Source organism: Furipterus horrens, unplaced genomic scaffold, assembly GCF_987537825.1.
Source record: "Furipterus horrens unplaced genomic scaffold, mFurHor1.1.pri manual_scaffold_17, whole genome shotgun sequence".
Taxonomy (NCBI): Eukaryota; Metazoa; Chordata; class Mammalia; order Chiroptera; family Furipteridae; genus Furipterus; species Furipterus horrens.
In genome coordinates, this window is record NW_028327187.1 from 75,851,092 (window position 1) to 75,873,592 (window position 22,501).

The window sequence follows — 22,501 nt, forward strand, 5'->3', positions numbered from 1 at the left end:
ATACACAGCCCATACAAGGGGTGCAACTGGAGCACCAACTTGGGTGATCAGGGAAGCTGTACCACTAGACCCCACTTAACAGCTACTACATTAGGCCACTCTACCAAGCCTGGGAAACATAGCAGCTCTACCTGAAACATAGAAATAAACACAGAGAGACTGCTAAAATGAGGAGACAAAGAAACATGTCCCAAATAAAAGATCATAACAAAACTCCAGAAAAAGAACTAAACAAAATGGAGACAAACAATCTACTAAATGCAGAGTTTGAAACACTGGATATACGGATGCTAAATGAACCTAGGGGAAGAGGAGATGAATTCAGTGAGAACTTCAACAAGAAGATTTTAAAAATTTAAGAATGGAGATAGGAAACATAGAAAAGAACCAGTCATAAATGAAGAATACACTAACTAAAATGAAGAATACATCACAGGGAATCAACAGTGAAGTAGATGAAGCAGAGGATCAAATCAGAGATTTGGAAGATGGAAGGAGACTTGACTCAGGATAGTGAACACACAATAAAATATGCAGTTGATATAATATAAAATTATACACCTAAAAATATATAATTTTATTAACCAATGTCACCCCAATAAATTCAATTAAAGAAAGAAAATGCCAGCCCTGGCTGCTGTGGCTCAGTGGATTGAGCATTGGCCTGCGAGCCAAGTGTCGCTGGTTCGATTCCCAGTCAAGGCACATCACTAGGTTGCACATGAGGTCCCCAGTTGGGGGCGCAAGTGAGAGGCAACCACACAGTGATGTTTCTCTCCCTCTCTTTCTCCTTTTCCCTCTCTCTAAAAATAAAAATAAACTAATTAATTAATTTAAAAAAATGCCAATCAGAAAAGAAAAAAGAATCATGAAAATGAGGCTAGTACAGTAGTCCCTCTCTATATCACAGTTCACTTATCATGACCTCACTGTATAGCGGGATTTTTAAAAATATTATTATTTAATTATTTATCATGGATTTTTCGCTATATTGCGGGATTTTGCAGTACTGTATACGTACGTTATTAAAGTTACGTAGGTTTAAGGGTGTAGAATATTTTTAAGAACATAGTAGTGTTTATAAAAGTGTGGAACAGGTTAATAAGGGAGTAGGAAAGGTTAATAAGGAACTGGGAATGGTTTATAAGTGTGTGGGAAGGGTTTATAAAGCCTTAATATATATATAAGTACTAAAATAAATGTAAGGTTCCTACTTTGTGGATTTTCACCTATTGCAGGGGGTCTAGAACGTAATACCCGCGATAAGTGAGGGAATACTGTATAAGGAGCCTCTGGGACAACTTCAAGCATACCAACATTCCCATCACAGGGATACCAGAAGGAAAAGAGAGAGAGCAAAGAATTGAAAACCTATGTAAAAAAATTATGATGGAAAACTTCCCTAACCTCATGAAGGAAATAGACATACAAGTCCAGGAAGTTCAGAAAGTCCCAAACAAGATCAACACAAAAAGGCCTAGACCAAGACACATCATAATTAAAATGCCAAGATTAAAGACAAATAGAATGTTAAAAGCAAAAGGAGAAAGTTAGTTATCTACAAGGGAGCTCCCAAATGACTGTCAGCTGATTTCTCAACAGAAACTTTGCAGGCTAGAAGGGATTGGCAAGAAATCTTCAAAGTGATGAAAAGTAAGTACCTAAAACCAAGATTACTTATAAAGAGCTTTCCAGACAAGGAAAAGTTAAAGGAGTTCATCACTGCCAAACCAGTATTAGGTAAAGTGTTAGTCTTCTTTAAGAAGAAAAGATCATAAATATGAGTAACAAAATAGCAATAAATATGTACCTATCAACAATTACTTAAATGCAAATTTAATAAATGCTTTAATCAAAAGACATATGGAAGCTAAATGAATAACAAAACAAGACCCTTACATAGGCTGTCTACAAGAGACTTACTTCATATTGAAAGGCATACGCAGACTGAAAGTAAAGGGATGGAAAAATATTTCATGAAAATGGAAACAAACAAAAACTGGTGCAGCAATACTTATGCCAGAGAAAATAGACTTTGAAACAAAGGCTGTATTAATAAGAGACCAAGAAAGACCCAGCAAATCCACTTCTGGTTACCTGAAGTAATCCAGAACACCAAACTGAAAACACGTATACGTCCTTATGTTCGCTGCAGCATTATTTACAACAGACAAAAATATGAGAGCAACCTAAGCATCCATCAATGGATGAATGGATGGAAAAGAAGCGGTGCATATATACAATGGAATATGATTTGGCCATAAAAAAGAATGAAATCTTGCTATCTGTAACAATGTGGATGACCTAGAGGGTATTGTGCTGAATGAAGTAAGTCAGACAGAGGAAGACAAATGCCATATAATTTCACTTATATGTAGAATCTAAAAAAAAAAGATAAATGAATAAGCAGAACAGAAACAGACTGACAGATACAGAGAATACTTTGATGGTTGTCAGACAGGAGGGGGGTTGGGATGATGGGTGAAAAAGGTGAAGGGATTTACAAGTACAAATTAGTAGCTATGGAATAGTCATGGAGATGTAAAGTACAGTATAGGGATATAGTCAGTAATATTGTAGTAACTATGCATGACATCAGATAGGTACAATAGTCCCTTGCTATATCGCAGTTTACTTATTGAGGCCCCACTGTATTGCGGGATTTAAAAAAATGTTATATTTAATTATTTATCGCGGATTTTTTGCTATATCGCAGGATTTTATGGTACTGTATACATATGTTGTTAAAGTTACATAGGTTTAAGAGTGTAGAATAAATGTAAGGTTCCTATTTTGTGGGGGGGTCTGGGACATAATACCCGCGATAAGTGAGAGAATATTGTACTAGATTTATGGGTGATCAGTTAGTAAGCTATATAATGTCTAATCACTGTGTGGTACACCTGAAACTAATATAAAATTGTATGCCAACTAAATTAAAAAATAAAAATTTATTTTAAAAAGTTGTACACAAATGCTCTGCAGATTTTCAAAAGAAGATATAACAAAGTGCTTGTGATAGCAAACTAAATATATAAATAATGAATATACACGAAAATAAAATAAACGCTAGAGGTAAAAAACACTAACAAAAAATGAAGAGCACCATTGATAGGCTCATTATTAGATTGGATATGGCTGAGGAAAGAATCTCTGAGCTTCGGCATATGACAATAGAAAGTTCAAAAAACTGGGAAGCAAATAGAAAAATAAGAATAAAGAAAAGAGTAGAATATCCAAGTACGGTGAGACAACTACAAAAGGTAACATATGCATAATGAGAATATCAGAATGAGAAGAAAGAAAGGAACAGAAACAATATGTAAATAATGATGATTGAGAATTTCCCCCAAATTAATGTTGGACACCAAACCATAAATGTAGAAAACTCAGAGAATACTAAGCAGAATAAATGTCCCCCACCCCGACTACTCCTAGGCTTATTATATTCAAACTTGAGAAAATTAAAGATAAAGAAAAAGTCTTGAGTGAAACCACAAGAAAAAAAAAAAAAACAAAAAAAAACACCTTCCCTAAACAGGAGCAAAGGAAAAATCACATTCAGCCTCTCCTCAGAAAACATGCGAGCAAGACCAATGTGGAGTGAAATATTTAACATGTTCAGAGGGGAAAAAACCCAAGCTAGAATTCTGTACCTTGTGAAATTATTCTTCAAGAGTGAAGGAGAAATAAAGACTCCTTTAGACAAACAAAAATTGAAGGAATTTGTTGCCAGTAGACCTGCCTTGAAAGAAATATTAAAATACATTTTAGAGAGAAAAGGAAATTGATATAGGTCAGAAATTTTGATATACTACAGAAAGAAAGGAAGAGCACTGGAGAATGAATAAGTGAAGAGAACCCCCACTCTAGGAAAGACACCAAACAACCAAGTAGACTGAATGACTGAGCCAGTTGACGTTAGCCAAGCTCAGTTGTTGGTACTACAATGCTGCCAAAATGAATACATGCACAAAGGAGCCATAGCAAGGGCTATGCATGGGCCCAACATCATGGACTCACCAAGGCTGATCTAGCAACTGCCGCTGGGAACATTCAACTTGCCAGAAAGAGAGGCCAACAATCAGCCTCTGATGTGTCACCATTCCCGAAGGAAACCATTCAGACACTTGGTGAGCCTCAGTAAGCACCAGGAAACTCTCCCCAATAAACTTCCTGAAAACACACACACACACACACACACACACATATGAAAAGAGCAGACATTAATTTTAAGAATTTTTGTGCTGAAAAAGCTATCAAATTATTCAAGGAAGAACAGAAGTTGTCGTTTCTTGAACAATGTTGGTTGGAAACATTCTTTTTCATCTGATGTGCTTTCAGACAAGTCATTGATAGTTATAAACTTGTGGAAATGCTGCTGCTCAAGGTCAGCAGACGTGACTAGCAGAACACTGTTCAGAATTACTGAAAACATAAAATGCACCAGGGTGCTTTACAATGAAAGGGTAGCTGAGAGGTCATAAACCCTCTTCCATGAGGGACCCTCCAACCACCCAAACCATCAAGCCCTGCAGCGAAAATGGGAAAATGCATCCAGATACACATCAGGGTGAAACCTGAATAGGTCCTTGAATTTGTGCCCCTGGAATTTTGATGAGGGGTGTGGCCAAGAGATGAACGTTTGAACTATTCTAGTGAAAAATAAAAATACATTGGAGTGCAGACAGAACAGACCCTGCTAGGTGAGTCACACCCAACATGAACTTCATGAAATGGTTAAAAGGAGAGGGATGGACTTCTGGCCAAGATGGAGACATAGGTAGACATGCTTTGCTTCCCTCCACAAATATAAGAAGGAATACTACCTCAAAACTAAAAACAACCAGAACTATAAGAAAATTGAACTGTATGGAAGTCCAACAAAAAAGATATAAAGAAGTAATACTCATCCAGACAGGTAAGAGGGATGGAACCGGGATAGAGAGGATGTGATGTGGCAGTGGCGACGGCAGCGGTGGCAGCAAGTAAGTGGCTGTGGCCAGCTGGCAGAAAGCACAGTCACACATTATAAAAGTCAGAAGGGGTACCTGGGGAGTGATCCCAGCCCCAGACCCGACCATGCAACTCATGGTTCCAGAGCCAAGGAAAATAAAGCCTCATTGCTTTTGAATTAAAACCAGTGGTAGTTGGGGCAGCAGAAGAAACTGCTGGTCTCTCAGCAGAGTCCATTTGTTTAGGGGCCCCTATAGGCCTAGAACATCCGCAAACCCACACACTCTGGGAACCACACCAGGGCAACAGCTAGAGGGGCACCAGTCCCATTTGGCCAGTAGGAGAAGTGCCTGGAAAAGGGGCGAGTGCTGAGCAAGTGGCACTGTTCCCCTTCAGGACCCTCCCCCACATACAGTGCCACAATGTGGTGAAACAGGTCACCCACACTGATGAATGCCTAAGGCTCCACCCCTTACAATGTAACAGGTGCAACAGCTCTACCTCAGACAGAGGCAAACACAGGAGGCGGTCAAGTTGAGGAGGCAGAGAAGAATGGCCCTAAAGAAGGAGCAGATCAAGATTCCAGTAGAAGAACTAAGCGACGAGGAGATAGCCAACCTAACAGACACAGAGTTCAAGACAGGGGCGATAAAGATGCTCACAGACTTGACAGGCATGCTTTAGTATGGCAAATGCATAAGGAAGAAATGAAGGCTAGGCTAAGTGGAAAGGAGGGAAATCTACAAAAAACCAATGGTGAAGGGAAGGAAGCCTGGGTTCAAATCAACAATTTGGAACATAAGGAAGAAATAAACAGTCGACCAGTACAGAATGAAGAAACAAGAATTTTAAAAAATGAGGAGAGGCTTAGGAACCTCTGGGACAACTTTAAACGTGCCAACATCCGAATCATAGGGGTGCCCGGAGGATAAGAGGAAGAGCAAGAAATTGAAAACTTATGTGAAAAAATAATGGAGGAAACCTTCCCAAATTTGGCAGAGAAAATAGACATACAAGTCCAGGAAGCACGGAGAGTCCTGGGCGGGCTGGACCCAAAAAGGACCACCCCAAGACACATCATAATTAAAATGCTAAAGGTTAAAGATAAAGGGAGACTCTTAAAAGCAGCAAGAGAAAAGAACAGAGTTACCTACAAAGGGGTTCCTATAAGACTATCAGCAGACTTCTCAAAGGAAACTTTGCAGGCAAGAAGGAACTGACAAGAAGTATTCAAAGTGATGGAAAACAAGGACCTACAACCAAGATTATTCTATTCAGCAAAGCTATCATTTAGAATGGAAGAGCAGATAAAGTGCTTTCCAGACAAGGTAAAGCTCATCATCACCAAGCCATTATTATATGAACTGTTACAGGGACTTATTTAAGAAAAAGAAGATCAAAACTATGAACATTAAAATGACAACAAACTCACAACTATCAACAGCAGAATCTAAACAATAAAAACAAAACAAGCTAAGCAAACAACTAGAACAGGAACAGAATCATAGGTATGCAGATCATTTGGAGGGTTATCAGCTGGGAGGGGTAAGAGGGAGAAATAGGGAAATTGTGTAGGGATTAAGCATAATTGGTAGGCATAAAATAGACAGGGGGATGTTAAAAATAACACAGGAAAGGGAGAAGCCAAAGAACTTACATGCACGACCCACGGACATGAACTAAGGGTAGTGGGATTGCTGGAAGGAAGTGCGGTACTGGGCAGAGGGGAACAAAGGAAAAAAATTGGGACAACTGTAACAGCATAATCAAGAAAATATACTTAAGAAAAAGAAAGGAGAGGGATGGACGCAGCTGCTCTCAGGGGAGGCTCTGTGAGCCCAAGACGACATCAATGTCAAAACCAAGGCATAAAAGATCAGTTGAGGAAACCAGCAAGATTGCCTTTAAGAAAACAAAAGGGGTTGAGTGAGCCTTAAAATGGTGAGCCTACACCTAACTGCATCTACTCACATAAAGTAGACTTTTGGAAGCACATGGAGAAACTGGCTAGCATACAGTCACAGAGGAAGACCTTAAAACTATTTGAGGCAGGTAGGAGCAGATTGGCTGAAAACACTCCTTAAATGCATTGTTTTGAGTAGACCTGTCAGAGACCAAATGAGTGGGGCAAAGGTGAAGCTGACTTAGTCCTCACCTCTCTAGCCTCCCTCCCCTCCCACAAAGTCTTGCATTTCACTCCATTCCAGGGTTTCCAGGGCACCCAAAAAAGCACGTAGCAGAAGCAGCTCTGCCAACCCAAGGCCACCACAAATGACTTTCCGTACTGGCTAAGGGCCAGAGGCCAGAGTACTGATAAGGAAGTTCTTCCAGTAAAAGGAGTTGATTTATGGAGGAAGGAATGGGGATCTGCATTGACCAGAGGGCACAGGCATGCTGCAGGAGCAGGTTTTCAGAGGCACATCTTGTCCTCTCCTGCTATACTGCCACCTCTACTTCAAATCACACCCATAGCCACATGGGGGATCCCTGCTGACCAAACGGTAGTGGAGGAAAATCCTGAGCTATATTTACAGATGCGACATTTTAATAAGCAGGTGCAAGCCAACAATTGATGGTTGTAAATCCCCTAAGGGGCCAAACAGATTAATGGACAGCAGCAAATGGCTTGGCTGTCTGGCCAGGAGCCTAGGAGAAAAAAAGACTGGACCATCCAGGGACAAGGATGTCTCTGATAAAGGCTTATTAGTGAGTGGGCACAAAATAGAAAGACCTTCATGTCATACGTTAATGCTGCAAGAGAGCATCTACTATGAAGAAGCATATAACAATAATGTGGACAAAATGACTAGCAATTAACATTAGCCAGTCTCTGCATGGGCCATCCCAGTGGTAGCAAGATATGAGCTAAGTGTCTATGGTGGCAGGAAGAGAATTTATTCATGGACACAATAGCATGGCTTCCTGGGCTTCTGTTCAAGAAGGCAGCATAGGCAGACATGGCTCATCTCTTTGCGCAACTACATCAAAATTACAACTAAAGTATAGAACAACTATCACTCAGAACTGTCAGAAATCAAGTTGAATGGAAGTGTGACAACTACAGAATTAAAGAAACCACATCCATCCAGATGGGTAGGATGGGAGCAGATGTGGAACAGGCTGGACCCACATCAACATGTAGTGGACAATTTGGGACAGATATCTAGGGAGCTAGGAATCCCAGCCCCATACCAGGCTTCCTATCCCAGAGTTACAATGCCAGGAAGATAAATCCCCACAACTTCTGGCTGCAAAAACCAGCGGGACTTGAGTCAGTGGAAGAAACTTATGGAGCCCCAAGCAATTCATCTTAAAGAACCCACACATGGGCCCTAACTAGTGTGGCTCAGTGGATTGAGCACCAGCCTGTGAACCAAAGGGTCTCTGGTTTGATTCCCTGTCAGGGTACATGCCTGGGTTGTGGGCCAGGTCCCCAGTAGGGAGCATGCAAGATGCAACCACACATTGATGTTTCTCTCCCTCTCTTTCTCCCTCCCTTCCCCTCTCTCTAAAATAATAAATAACTGAAATCTTTGAAAAAAAAAAAAAACAAAGAACCCAGACATGGACTCACCTACTTAGACTCACTTCCTCTGAGCTTCAGCAATGGGGTAGCAGCTTGAAAGGCACCAGTGGCATACTGGGAGAGGAACTGCAGTGTGTGGCATCAAGGCAAGCAGAGGCCATTGTCCCTTTTCTAAATCCTCCCCCCATAGAGCCACAGAGCTGGCAAGGTAGTGTCATATCTGAGACTCCATCAACCTACCTAACACTGTTTGACCCACCTTGAAGTTCCCCAGAAACTCTCCCTCATCCAACTTATGCCCCCTCCCCCAAGCTTCCTTTCCATATGAATGGCTGGTCTTGGCTCATCCTGCACAAATTTCTAAATCCTCTCAAACAAGCAATAGCTTGCCTCATTGAGTCCCAGGCATGGCACTAGCAACAGCTAGCCTAGATTCACATCTTGGCTTCGCCTGGGAATCTCCAAGCCCAGCTCAAGTAGCAGGCATCTCTGATTGCTTTATAGCTTAGGCATGGTGGCCTGGGGAAAAACATAGGTGGGGGCTGACATTGACCTGCACCATCTGGGAATCCCAGGGCCAGTGCACCCCAAGGACAGCTACAGACTACACCAGAGCACCACAACCCTGCCACTGCTCAGCTGATCCTCTACAGAGGGAGGAGGTTGGTGGTAAGTGGTCACAGCCAATCCTTGCAGCTGACTGACCTGGGTAAATCCCTTCAATTAATCTGCCAACAGCAACCAAGGCTCAACTACAAGAAGAAGGTGTACTCAGCCCACACAAAGGGTGAACCTCAAGTACTCTGCTTTGGTGATAGGGGAAGCTGTGCCACTGGACCCTACAGGAAACCTACTACATTAGGCCACACTACCAAGACACAGAGTCAAAGCAGCTCCATCTAATACATAGAAACAAACACAGAGAGGCTGCCAAAATGAGGCAACAAAAAAACATGGCCCAAATGAAGGAACAGACCAAAACTCCAGAGAAAGAAATAAACAAAGTGGAGATAAACAATCTACCAGATGCAGAGTTCAAAACACTAGTTATAAGGATGGTCAAGGAACTTAGTGAGGACCTCAGCAGAACAAAAAAGATCCAGTCAGAAATGAAGGATACACTAATTGACATAAAGAAATATTTACAGGGAAACAACAGTAGAGTGAATGAAGCTGAGAATCAAATCAATGATTTAGAGCATAAGGAAGAAAAAAACAACCAATGAGAACAACAACAAGGAAAAAGAAGCCAAAAAAGTGAGGATAGTATGAGTAGCCTCTGGGCCAACTTCAAGAGGTTCAACATTTGCATCCTAGTGGTGCCAGAAAGAGCAGAGAAAGAGCAAGAAATTGGAAATCTATTTGAAAAAGTAATGAAAGAAAACTTCACTAATTTAGTGAAGGAAATAGACATACAAGTCCAGGAAGCACAGAGAGTGCCAAAAAAAGATGGATGCAAAGTGGCCCATCCCAAGACACATCATAATTAAAATGCCAAATGTTAAAGTTAAAGAGAGAATATTAAAAGCAGCAAGAGAAAAGAAGTTAGTTCCCTACAGACTGTCAGCTGAGTTTTCAAAAGAAACTTTGCAGGCTAGAAGGGATTGGCAAGAAATATTCAAAGTCATGAAAAGCAAGGACCTACAGCCAAGATTGCTCTACCCAGCAAAGCTATCATTTAGAATCAAAGGGCAGATAAAGAGCTTCCCAGACAATAAAAATTAAAGAAGTTTGTCATCACCAAATCATTATTATATGAAATGTTGAAGGGACTTATTTAAGAAAAAGATCAAAACTATGAACAATAAATCAGCAAAAATACATATCTATCAATCATTGAATCTAAAAAACAAAGTGCGAAGAAGAACAGAGACAGAATCATGGATACGGAGAGCGTTTTGATGGTTTCCAGATGGGAGGGGGTGTGGGGAATGGGTGAAGAGGTGAGTGGATTAAGAAGTACAAATAGATAGTTACAGAATAGCTATGGGGATGTAAAGTACAGTATAGGAAATGGAGTAGCCGAAGATCTTACATGCTTAACCAATGGACATAAACAATGGTATTGCCTGAGGGAGTAGGCAGTGCTGGGTGGAGGGGTGCAAAAGGGGAAAAAATCAGGACAACTGTAATAGCATAATCAATATGATATAATTTTTTAAAAGAAAAGCATGGCTTCCTACTGATGAAGGCAGATCTAGCTAGTGTTGCCCCACAAAGTCCACCTGCCAGCAAGACAAACCAATGCTGAGTTCCCAATATGGCACTGTCTATCATGGAGACCAGTTAGCAAGTTGACTGCATTGGACCAATCCCTTCCATGCTAGAAGGGATAGCACTTCATTCTGATTGGAAGAGACATGTATTCCAGGTATATGTTTGCCTTTCCTGCCTATAGGGCCTCAGCCAGCACCACTATCTGATGGCTTACAGAGGGGTTGAGTCACTGATGTGGGATCCCATATAACATCATGTCAGAATAGGGGATCAACTGTACAGCCAAGTATGTGCTGGAGTGGGCCCATGACCATAGTGTCCATAGGCTTTATCACATGCTGCTCCATCCAGAGCAGTGGAATGACCTCTTAAAGCCCAGTTAAAGATCCAGTTTGTTCAAGGCCCTATGAGAATGGAGAGCCAATTTCTAAGTTGCTGTATACACATTAATTCAAAGATTGTTGTATCCCTACCACATGGGTTTAGGAACCAAAGTGTGGCAGCAACTACACTCTACTTACCATCATTCCCCATGACCCTCCTCAGGAGTCTGTGCTACTCTCCTTGCAGCTCTAGTCTCAGCAGTTTAGAAGGTGCCCACAGCAGAAACACAAGAACCTCACTGAATAGAAGCTAGGGGTGTCATTTGGGCACCTGGGCTATTCATAAGTACTGAATGAGTAGCAGGCCAGATTTGGAGCCCCAAGGGCATGATAATGAGGAGGCAATGTGCTGTTACATGGGGGATGGGCAGGAATGTACCACACCCAAGAGCAGCCATGCTGCCTGAGGGGCACAGTACAAGGGCCACCAGGAGCTCAAAAAGCTGCTCCCCATACAGGTGAAGATGGTGAGTGAGTGGGGGCTGTGATGAAAACAGAGATGGGATGGCCATGAAAAAACTTGACCCTCATCCACCTGCAGGGAGGAGGCTGACGGAGGATGGCTTTTAGCTGAGGTCTCCTCACAAAGCCTCCTGGCATGGGGTCAGATTCTGAGAACCCCTCGTTTTCCCAAAGCTGCCCATAGGCCTTTCTCAGGGAAAGCCCCGCCCCTTACCAGAGCAGGCCACGCCCACTTACCGGGAGACCCATGCCATGCCCCTTCCCACGATACCCAATGCTTAATGACCAAACGGTGCAGAGATATGAAGTCCTGGCCATGTTGACCCAACTTGGGACAACTCAGAAGGGTCATTCCAGCTCCCTGTAGGGTTGGCCTGTGCTGCAGCCCAACTTCTCCCTCTGCCCACCACTATTTCTTTCCTGTCCTTCCCATCTCTTCCTCAGAGATGGTCCTCGGAACACTCTAAAGAAACTTTCTGCACATTAATCTCTGTCTCACAATAGGCTTCCAGGGAACACAACCAATGATATTAATTCATATTTAAATGTGCTCTAAATTCATCCATCTCTAAAAATTTCCATAGCACTAACCCTGGCATATACCTACATGGTTTTTAGTCACAACATTATTTGATGCCTATGTCATTGTGTGCAATTCTCCCTTCACTCCATTTGTCCCATCTCCTGGCCACTTTGAGACTTATGTCCTTCCAAACGTATCAACTCATCCCTACTTTGTTCCTTTTCCAATTTTGTCTCCTAGGTTCTGCTGAGTCTACCCACCCCAGTTTCTCCAAAGTTTTGATTGACTGAGATCCATGCCCAAAGATAGGTATTTTGACATACACTAGCTCAGTTCAATATTTCTGACTAAAATAAAAATATAAGACACACAGAAAATGTTTACTAGAGCAAGAGCTTGGAAGAGCAGAGAGGGAACAGGATCAAGAGTACACAGAAACACGTTTTTCTCCCTCTGTGGGAAGTGACAAAAAAAAAAAAAAAAAAGCTAGATGAAGAAACAAGGTTGAGACAGAGAAACAGAAGGTCTAGGCTTAGGTTCAGAGCAGGACTCTCTGTTCAAAGGGACATTCCAGACTTTCCTACGAGCATCAGTACCACCCAGGTGTGGGATTCACTTCAGAGATGAGCCTATAAAGGACCATATCGCTCCCCAGCCTGAGACCTTTGCCATTAGAATGATATTTTTCACTGGAACAAAAACGTGTGATTTATGTGCCTGTCTCAGTTTCAGGATAATCTACACAGTAAGTGACAAAATGTTCCAGGGTTCACAGGTTTTACTCTTTCCTAACTTTGGTGGAGTTTCTGTTTGTGTATTTCCCTTGGGATTTGATATATAAATCTTGTCAAATATATTTGGCAACAATGTCCTTGACATGAACTGTTCTTTCACATTTTATCTAAAACCAATCAGAAAACCTATTATATTCCCTGACCTTGCTGAGAAGAATTGAGCAGCTGCAGGAACAGATAATATAAAACTGAATTTTCCCAGATGTTTACTTCAAACCTTGGCAGAGATTGTCAGGATGTGTCCAGAGTCAGCTTATCCTGTTAATCAGTATAAAAATAATCTGGACTATAGAACAGCATTAACAAAATGAAAATTCTATCAACTTTTTCTTGGTAAGTACATGTGACTACCTACACAACAGAAAGCAAGGTAGCAAATAAATTATTTTATATACTAAATTCAGTTTTACACTCAAACTATTATTCACTATGCCACAGGTTGCATGTTAGATGGAAGCCACAAAACAAAGCACAATGTATAAGTACAATTATCTCAACATTAATTTTTAACAAGACCGACATTAATGGATACATGGCCAAATGTTCAGTTAGATACCAGTCTATTGACCATCTGGGCCTCTACTTCTGGATCATTAACACTGCACAACTTCCAGCTATAATAAACTATAGAAAGGACTTATAACCCTTTCTCATACCATATGCAAACAGTAAGATACCACTATACAGTAATTAAAATGGTGAAAATTAAATACTGGCAACATCAAATGTTGTCCAGGGCATGTCAAAACTGGCACTTTCATGCATTGTTGGTGGTAGTATAAAATAGTACAATGATTCCAGAAATCTACTGGCAGTCTCTTATAAAGTTAAACACACATTTACCATATGATCGAGTGTTTTACTCTTAGATATTTAACTAAAATAAATGAAAACAGATGTCCATACAAAAACTTGTACAGGAATGTTCATAGCTGGTTTATTTATATTAGCCCCCAAACCAGAAACACTCCAATGTTCCATGTGAACAGTGAATGAATAAGCAAATTATGATATATTCCCATAATGGAGAAGTAACTAGCAATAAAAAGGACAGAATTGCCCTGGCTCTGTGGCCCAGTTGGTTGGAGAATCATCCCATCCACCAAAAGGTTGTGGGTTCGGTCCTCGGTCAGGACACATACCTAGCTTGTAGGTTCAATCCCTGGTCGGGGTGTGTAAGGGAGTCAACCAATTGATGTTTCTCTCTCTCATAAATGTTTCTCATACTCTCCCTCTCTCTTTCTCTCTCTTCCTCTCTTTCTAAAATCAATAAATATATCCTCGGGTGAGGATTAAAAAAAGAGGATAGAACTACTTCATGCAACAACTGTATGAATTTCCAAATCATGATGCTGAATATAAAAACCCAGACACTGAAGAGTGTATACTATATGATTCAACTGATATAAAACTCTTGAAAAGTCAAAAATTGATAGGGGAACTCAAGAGTTAAACATTTTAGCTGTAGTTATAGTTGATAGGCTTACATGATTAATGCCTGTGGAAAGCTGTTATTCAAACAACTGGAATACATGACTCCGGGAGGTCAACAAGGAATTCAACCTTTGTGCCCCATGGCATCTGCAAGTTATGAATGGAGATAGTATCTGAGCCATTGTGTTCCAGGGAAGGAAGATCTAATGCAGACAAAGAATTGCTGATCATCAGGTGAAGAAATATTAGAAAAATTTCCCTGGGACTGCAACTCTTATCTGATTAACTGTTTTTTTCAAACCCCTTACCTACTCTTTTCTTCACCTTATAAGAAGGTTTCAAACTATACTGTAAGGCCATAGTAATGAAAAGAGCATGGCATTGGCATAAAAACAGACACATAGATCAATTGGACAGAGTAGAGAGCCCAGAAATAAACCCACATCTTCATAGTTATTATTCGACTATGAACAAGTACATACAATGGGATAAAGATAGTTTATTCAATACGTGGTATTGGGAAAACTTGACAAATTCATGGAGAAAAATGAAACTAGGCCACATCCTTACACCACACACAAGAGTAAATTCAAAGTGGATTAAAGACTTAAATGTTAGACCCAAAACCATAAAAAATCCTAGAAGGAAACATAGCCAGTAAAATCTCAGGCATTGCCTGTAGCAATATTTTTTTTTCTGATATATCTCCTCAGGCAAGGGAAACAAAAGAAAAATAAAAAAAGGGACTACGTTAAACTAAAAAGCTTTTGTAGAGCAAGGGAAAGCATCAACAAAATATAAAGACAACCCACTGAGTGGGAGAACATATTTCCCAATACATTTGATAAGAAATTAATGTCCAAAATTTATAAAGAACTTTTAAAAGTCAATGCCAAAAACAAACAAACAAACAAACAAAATCCAATTAAAAAATTGACAGAGGACCTGAATAGACACTTCTCCAAAGAGGACATATAGATGGCCAATAGACATATGTAAAGATGCTCAATGTCACTAAGTATGAGACAAATACAAATTAAAACCACAGTGAGATATCACCTCAGACCTGTCAGAATGGCTAGCATCAATAAATCAACAAACAAGGGGGAGAGGGAAGAGGGAGTGAAGGGAGGTAAGAAGGGGAGGGTCTAGTCAAGGAACTAGTATAAATGACCCATGGACATGGGCAACGGGGTGGGGATTGACTGTGGGAGAAGGGGTAGGCAGGGTGGGGGGAAGCAGGGGGGGAAAAGTGGGACAACTGTAATAGAAAAACAATTTAAAAAATACTCCCCTAAGTTTAAACATAGGGACTGTTGAAAATAAAATAAAATAAATCAACAAACAACAAGTTCTGACGAGGATGTGGAGAAAAGGGAACCCTTTGCAGTGTTGGTTGGGAACGCAGACTGGTGCAGGCACTGTGGAAAGCAGTATGGAGTTTCCTCAAAAAATGGAAGTGGAACTACCTTATGACCCAGAGATTCCACTTGTTGGAATTTATCCAGAGGAACCCAAAACACAAATTCAAAAGAAAATAAGCACCTCTATGTTCATTGCAGCATTCCTTACAATAGCAAGATTTAGAAGCAGCCCAACTATCCATCAGTAGATAGTGGATAAAACAGCTAGGGTACATTTACACAATGGAACACTACTCGGCCATAAAAAAGAAAATTCTACCATTGCAACAGCATGTATGGACCTGGAGAACATTATGCTAAGTGAAATAAGACAATCAGAGAAAAACAAATACCATATGATTTCACTCAAATGTGGAATCTAATGAACAAGCTGAACTAACAAGCAAAATAGAAAGTCTCAGAGATAGAGAGAAGGCTGGCAACCCCCAAATGGGAGGTTAGGGGGTGGAGACATCAAGCAAAAAAGAAAAAGGACTTATGGACATGGACAACAGCATGGTGATTGTGGGGGTGGGGCACTGGAGGAGATGGAAGAGGGTGTAAAGGGCATAAACGGTAATGAAAAAATACAATAAAAATAAATAAAAATTTTAAAATGGTCGGCTTGAGATCAGATGTTAAGATGGTTTTTATTCTGGCTACTGTGGCTCAGTGGATTGAGCATCGGCCTACGAACCAAATGTCACTGGTTCGATTCCCAGTCAGGGCACATGACTAAGTTGCATGTCAGGTCCCCAGTTGGGGGCGCGAGTCAGAGGCAGCCACACAGTGATGTTTCTCTCCCTCTCTTTCTCCTTTCCCCTCTCTCTAAAAATAAACAAACAAACAAATAAATAACTTTTTTTTAAAAGATGGTTTTTGAGGGTACATAACCCACTGTCTGCTCAGATTACCAGCATCTGAATAAAGCACCCATAAATATTTAATCCTTGTCTTTACTTATTGGTCCTGGTAATGACAAGCAGCACAAACACCTACTTTTCCAGTTCCATAATGAGTCTGTCATTCCAAAAAGCAGCTTGTTGCCTGGGGACTGGGTCAGAGTACCAAGACTCACTGTAATTTTGCAGGATGGTTGATGTAAATGTTCTGTATGTTAATTATGGTGGTGGTTATGCATTTGTGAAAACTGACCAAACTGCACTTTTGAAATCTGTGCATTTCATTGTACATAAATTATACCTGAGGTAGGCAAAATGTTGTCCCTCATGACCTTTGTCCTTTGTTGTGATGCCCATAAATATGTTCCGTAGCAAAAAAAACAACACCTTTGCAGATGAAATTATGGTCGCCAATTAGCTGACCTTGGGAAGGGAGATTATCTGGGTGGGCCCAATGTAGTCACAAAGGTTCTTAAAAGTCCAAGAGGGGGCCAGAACACAAGGTCAGAGAGATGTAGTTGAAAATTAAGTCAGACAGATTCAAAGCATGAGAAAGACTTGATGCACTCTTACTAGTTTGAAGATGGAGGGCACTGCATGGAAATTGAGAGAAAGAACTGAATTCTAAATAAGCCTGGAAGTAGACTCTCCCCAGAGACTCCAGTAAGGAACACAGCCCTGTCAACACCTTGATTTTGGCCTTGTATGACCCTGAGCAGAGTACCTAGTCGTGCCCATCTGAACTTCTGACCCACTGAAACTGTGAGATAATCAATAGGTTTTCTTGCAAGCTTCTAAGTTTGAGACAATTGTTACACAGCAATAGAAATCTAAGAGGATACTCAAAATTGACCTAAATATTAAAAATGACAAGTAAATTTAAAATGCAATTAAAAATCATGCTCCTAAATGAATCAAAGAGGATATTAGAAACTATACTGAAAACAATGAAGAGAAAACTCTTCATACCATAACCTATAGGAAAAGTTGTTCTCAGAGAAAAACGTAAGTGCCTTCACTATTTAAAAATAGGACAAAAAAGAAAAAAGAACATATTACTTTTCCTAAGGTATTAGAAAAATACAGCTCAATAAACTAAAAGAAACTAAGAAGAGATCATTGATAAAGATAAAAATCTTAAAAATGAATATTAAAAATAACTAAGAAGAACAAAGAAACTCAAAAGCTCATTTTTTGAAAAGATCATCAATAACAAAAGAGACAAATCCCTGGCAAACCTGTTCATTGATACAAATAAAGAGGAAAAATACAGGAATTTAAGAATGAGAAAAGGCACTTAACTACAGATAATGTGGCATTAAGAGAATCATGAGAGAGTGCTATAGGCAACACGGTGGTAACAAAGTTGAAAAATAAAGGAAATTATTTCCTGGAAAGGTATAACATTATTAAAGTTGAGTAAATAAAAGTTGAAACTTGATTTGACTAATTATCATAGATGAACCTGAAGAGATGACTGAAGATATTGCAAAGTCACTTGGACCAAATGAATTTATAATTGAATTTTACCTAACTTTTTTATTTTTTAATTTTTTCTAACTTTTAGTGTTGTTTGAGCTATACTAGGCAAAATAAAAATGGAGCATTCATCAATTCATTTGATAAAACCAATAAACCTTTAATTGCAAATTCTAATAACGATAGTAAAATAAAATTATAGGTCAATCCCACATAATAAAAGGACACAGTATCTAAAGAAATATTAGGACATAGACCCCAGCAGTAGTAAAATTATATGAACATTAGATTGTTCTCCAAGAATGCAAGGGTATTCAATGTCAGCAAATCTATTAACAATCTATTTGTCTATCAACATATTAAAGAGTAAAATTCAGGTGATGTTAGATATGGAGAAGTCATTTCCAATAAAAATTTTATGCCAAGTGGAAATAGAAGTGACAAAGACTGTCAAAAAACAAACAGCAAATGTTATTCTAAAAAGCAAAATATTAAGAATATTTCAAGTAGGAATGCTTGCTTTTACCAATATTACTTAACATTTTATTGTGTTTTCTAGTAAATTCAATAAGAAAAATAATTGTCCATAAACACTGGAAAAGAGTTAAAATTTGACTCATTGTGCTCATTTTGGATATCATTCAATACCTATAGAGACTCTAGAGTAAAATTACCAGAATTATTAAGAGAATTCAGTAAGGCAGCTAGATTCAAGATGAATATATACAAACATAGTTTTTCTATTTCTGATACTAAATATCAAGAAATGAAAATAGGAGAAATAATTTACTAACAATAGCAACGCATTTATAAACTGCACAGAGATAAATGTAATAACAAACTGCTTACATTTATTATATTATTAACTTATAGATAAATTTAATGAAATACAAATTAGAATCATAACAGATCTTTTTGATTGTAAGATATTTTAAATTTTTTACATGGAAGAATAAAATTCCTAAGAAATGTTTTTTTTAAAGTACAAAAAACCCCAGCAATGGTTGATATCACTTACCAGTTACTAAAAGCTATTATAGACTCAATGTAATAAAATCAATATGGTACTGACATAGCAAGATACAATTACATCAGTGAAACAGCATAATGAATCCTGAAATAGATAGTAATATATGTGAGAATTTTATATGATGGATATGTCTATTCAAATCAGTGGCAAAAGATACATTATTTGATAAATGTTGCCATTGCCACAGGCTATTGATCTGGAAAGAAATAAGCCTAGATATATCCCATTCTAATACCATACACAAAAATAACTATCAAATGAATTGAAGCTATAAATGTAAAGAGCAAAATAGTAATTTTTTTGTTAGAAAATCTGAAAGAATACACATACAGTCTTGATGTGCAGAAAACATGTTTAACGAACACCGGCAATTCTGAAGCTATGAAATAAAGAAAATTAAAATATATATATATATATATATATATATATTTCACTGTAAATTTCTTTTTTAATTTTGGTAAAACTTATAAACAAAGTCAAGAAAAAAGTTAACAGTTGTAAAAATAAATGTTCTCATGATTTAAGAAAATGCAAAAGACCAAAGAAAAATGAACAAAACATACAAATAATCAAATTTCAATATAAAAATGCAACAGCCAACACACATTTGAAAAGATGCTCAACCTCGTCAGAAACAAAAGGAACACAATTAAAGTAATGATGCAGTATCATTCTATAACTACTAGACTGGCAAACATTAAAAAGCAAGATAAGCCCTGGCTGATGTGGCTCAGTAGATTGAGTGTCAGCCTGTGAACCAAATGCTCACAGGTTAAATTCCCAGTCAGGGCACATGCCTGGGTTGTGGGCCAGGTCTCCATTTGGGGTATGTGAGAGGAAAACACACATTGATGTTTCTCTTCCTTTCTCCTTCCCTTCCCCTCTCTCTAAAAAATAACTAAATAAAATCTTAAAAAAAAAAAGAAGAAGAAGCAGCAAGATAGCCCTGGCTGGTGTGGCTCAGTGGATTGAGTGTCAGCCTGTAAACCAAAGGGTCACTGGTTCAATTCCCAGTTGGGGCACATGTCTGGGTTGCAGGCCAGGTCCCCAATTCGGGATGTGTGAGAGGCAATCATACATTGATATTTCTCTCCCTCTCTGTCTCCTTCCCTTTCCCCTTCTCTAAAAATAAAAAAATAAAATCTTTTTAAAAATCTAAAAATTAAATTAAGTTAAAAAGTAAAAGCAGAAAATGATAGAACCAAAAGATGGTTCCTGACCAGACTAGTAAGGAACTGATAAAGTTCCTGGAAATATTATTTTCAAGAAAGGGAACGAGAACACACACAATATAAAAATGAAAAAGGAGATTGAGGATCTGGTCAAGATGGCAGCATGGGCAGACTTGGCTCACCTCTTCACACAACTACATCAAAATTACAACTAAAATATAGAACAACCATCAGCCAGAACCATCAGAAATCAAGCTGAATGGAAGTCTGATAACTATAAAATTTTAAAAACCACATCCATCAAGACAGAGCCAGCAAGCTGGATGTGTATTTGAGACTCCATCTACCCAGCTAACACTATTTGACCCGCTTTGGAGATCCCCAGAGACTCTGCCCCACCCAAGCTGCTTTCATATATGAATGGCTGGTCTTGGTTCATACTGTACAACTTCCTAAATCCTCTCAAACAAGCAACAGCTGGCTTCAGTGAGCCCCAGGCTGGGCACTAGCAATAGCCAGCCCAGATTCACAGCTTGGCTTCACCTGGGAATCTCCAAGCCCAGAAAAAGTAGCAGGTACCTCACATTGCTTTATAGCTCAGGCACGGTGCCCTTGGCAAAACATAGGTGGGGCTGACCTTGATCTGCACCACCCAGGAAACTCCAGGGCCAGTGCACCCAGTGAATAGCTACAGACCATGTCGGAGCACCACCATCCTGCCTCTGCACAGCTGGTCCTCCACAGAGGGTGGAGGTTGGTGGCCAGTGGTCACAGCCAATCCTTGCAGCTGACTGGCCTGGGTAAGTCCCTCCCATTGATCTGCCAACAACAACCAAGGCTCAACTACAAGAGGAGGGTGTACTCAACCCACACAAAAGGTGCCACTTCGAGTGCCCAGCTTGGGTGATAGGGGATGCTGTGCCAGTGGACCCTACAGGATACCTACTACATTAGGCCACACTACTAAGACATGGAGTCAAAGCAGCTCTACATAATACACAGAAACAAACACTGGTAGGCTACCAAAGTGAGGAGGCAATACATATATATATATATATATATATATATATATATATATATATATGTAATCCAAATGAAAGAACAGAAAAGGCCCTGAAAAAGTACTAAACAAAACAGAGATAGCCAACCTATCAGATGCAGAGTTCAAAACACTGGTTATCAGGATGCTCAGAGAAATGATTGGATATGGCCACAAAATACAGGAAGAAATAAAGGTTATACAAAGTGAAATAAAGAAAAATATACAAGGAACCAATAGTGATGGGAAGGAAGCTAAGATTCAAATAAATGATTTGGAACAAAAGGAAGAAATAAACATTCAACCAGAACATAAAGAAGAAACAAGAACTGTAAAACATAAGGAGAGGCTTCAAACATACCAACATTCGAGTAATAAGGGTTCCAGAAGGAGAAGAGGGAGAGCGAGAAATTAAAAACTTATTTGATAAAATAATGAAAGAAAACTTCCCTAATACAGCAAACGAAATAGACATACAAGTCCAGGAAGCACAGAGTCCCAAACAAGTTGGACCCAAAGAGGACCACACCAAGGCACATCCTAATTAAAATGCTAAAGGTTAAAGATAAAGAGAGAATATTAAAAGCAGCAAGAGAAAAACAGAGTTTCCTACAAAGGAATTCCTGTAAGACTATCAGCTGATTTCTCAAAAGAAACTTTGCAGGCAAGAAGAGACTGGCAAATAGTATTCAAAGTGATGAAAAGCAAGGACCTACAGCCAAGATCACTCTATCCAGCAAAGCTATAACTTAGAATTGAAGGGCAGAGAAAGTGCTTCCCAGACAAGGTAAAGCTAAAGGAGTTCATCATCACCAAGCCATTATTATATGAAATGTTAAAAGGATTCGTTTAAGAAAAAGATCAAAACTATGAACATTAAAATGATGACAAACTCACAACTATCAACAACTGAATCTAAACAATAAAAAAACAAAACAGACTAAGTAAACAACCAGAACAGGAACAGAATCATAGGTATGGGGATCATTTGGAGGGTTATCAGCTGGGAGAGGGAACAGGGAGAAATGAGAAAATGGTGCAGGGATCAAGAAGCATAATGGATAGGAACAAAATAGATGGGGGGATGTTATGAATAGTATAAAAAAGGGTGAAGCCAAAGAACTTACATGCAGGACCCATGAACATGAACTAATTGGGGGGGGGATTGCTGGAGGGAAGGG

The 22,501-nt window shown here is 39.4% G+C and overlaps 1 protein-coding gene across 1 annotated transcript in view; it reads right to left on the reverse strand.

Annotated features, from left to right (window-relative positions):
* Positions 1 to 22,501, reverse strand: part of F8 (coagulation factor VIII) — a 217,867-nt gene that overhangs the window by 194,325 nt on the left and 1,041 nt on the right. The gene's annotated exons all lie outside the window — the stretch shown is intronic.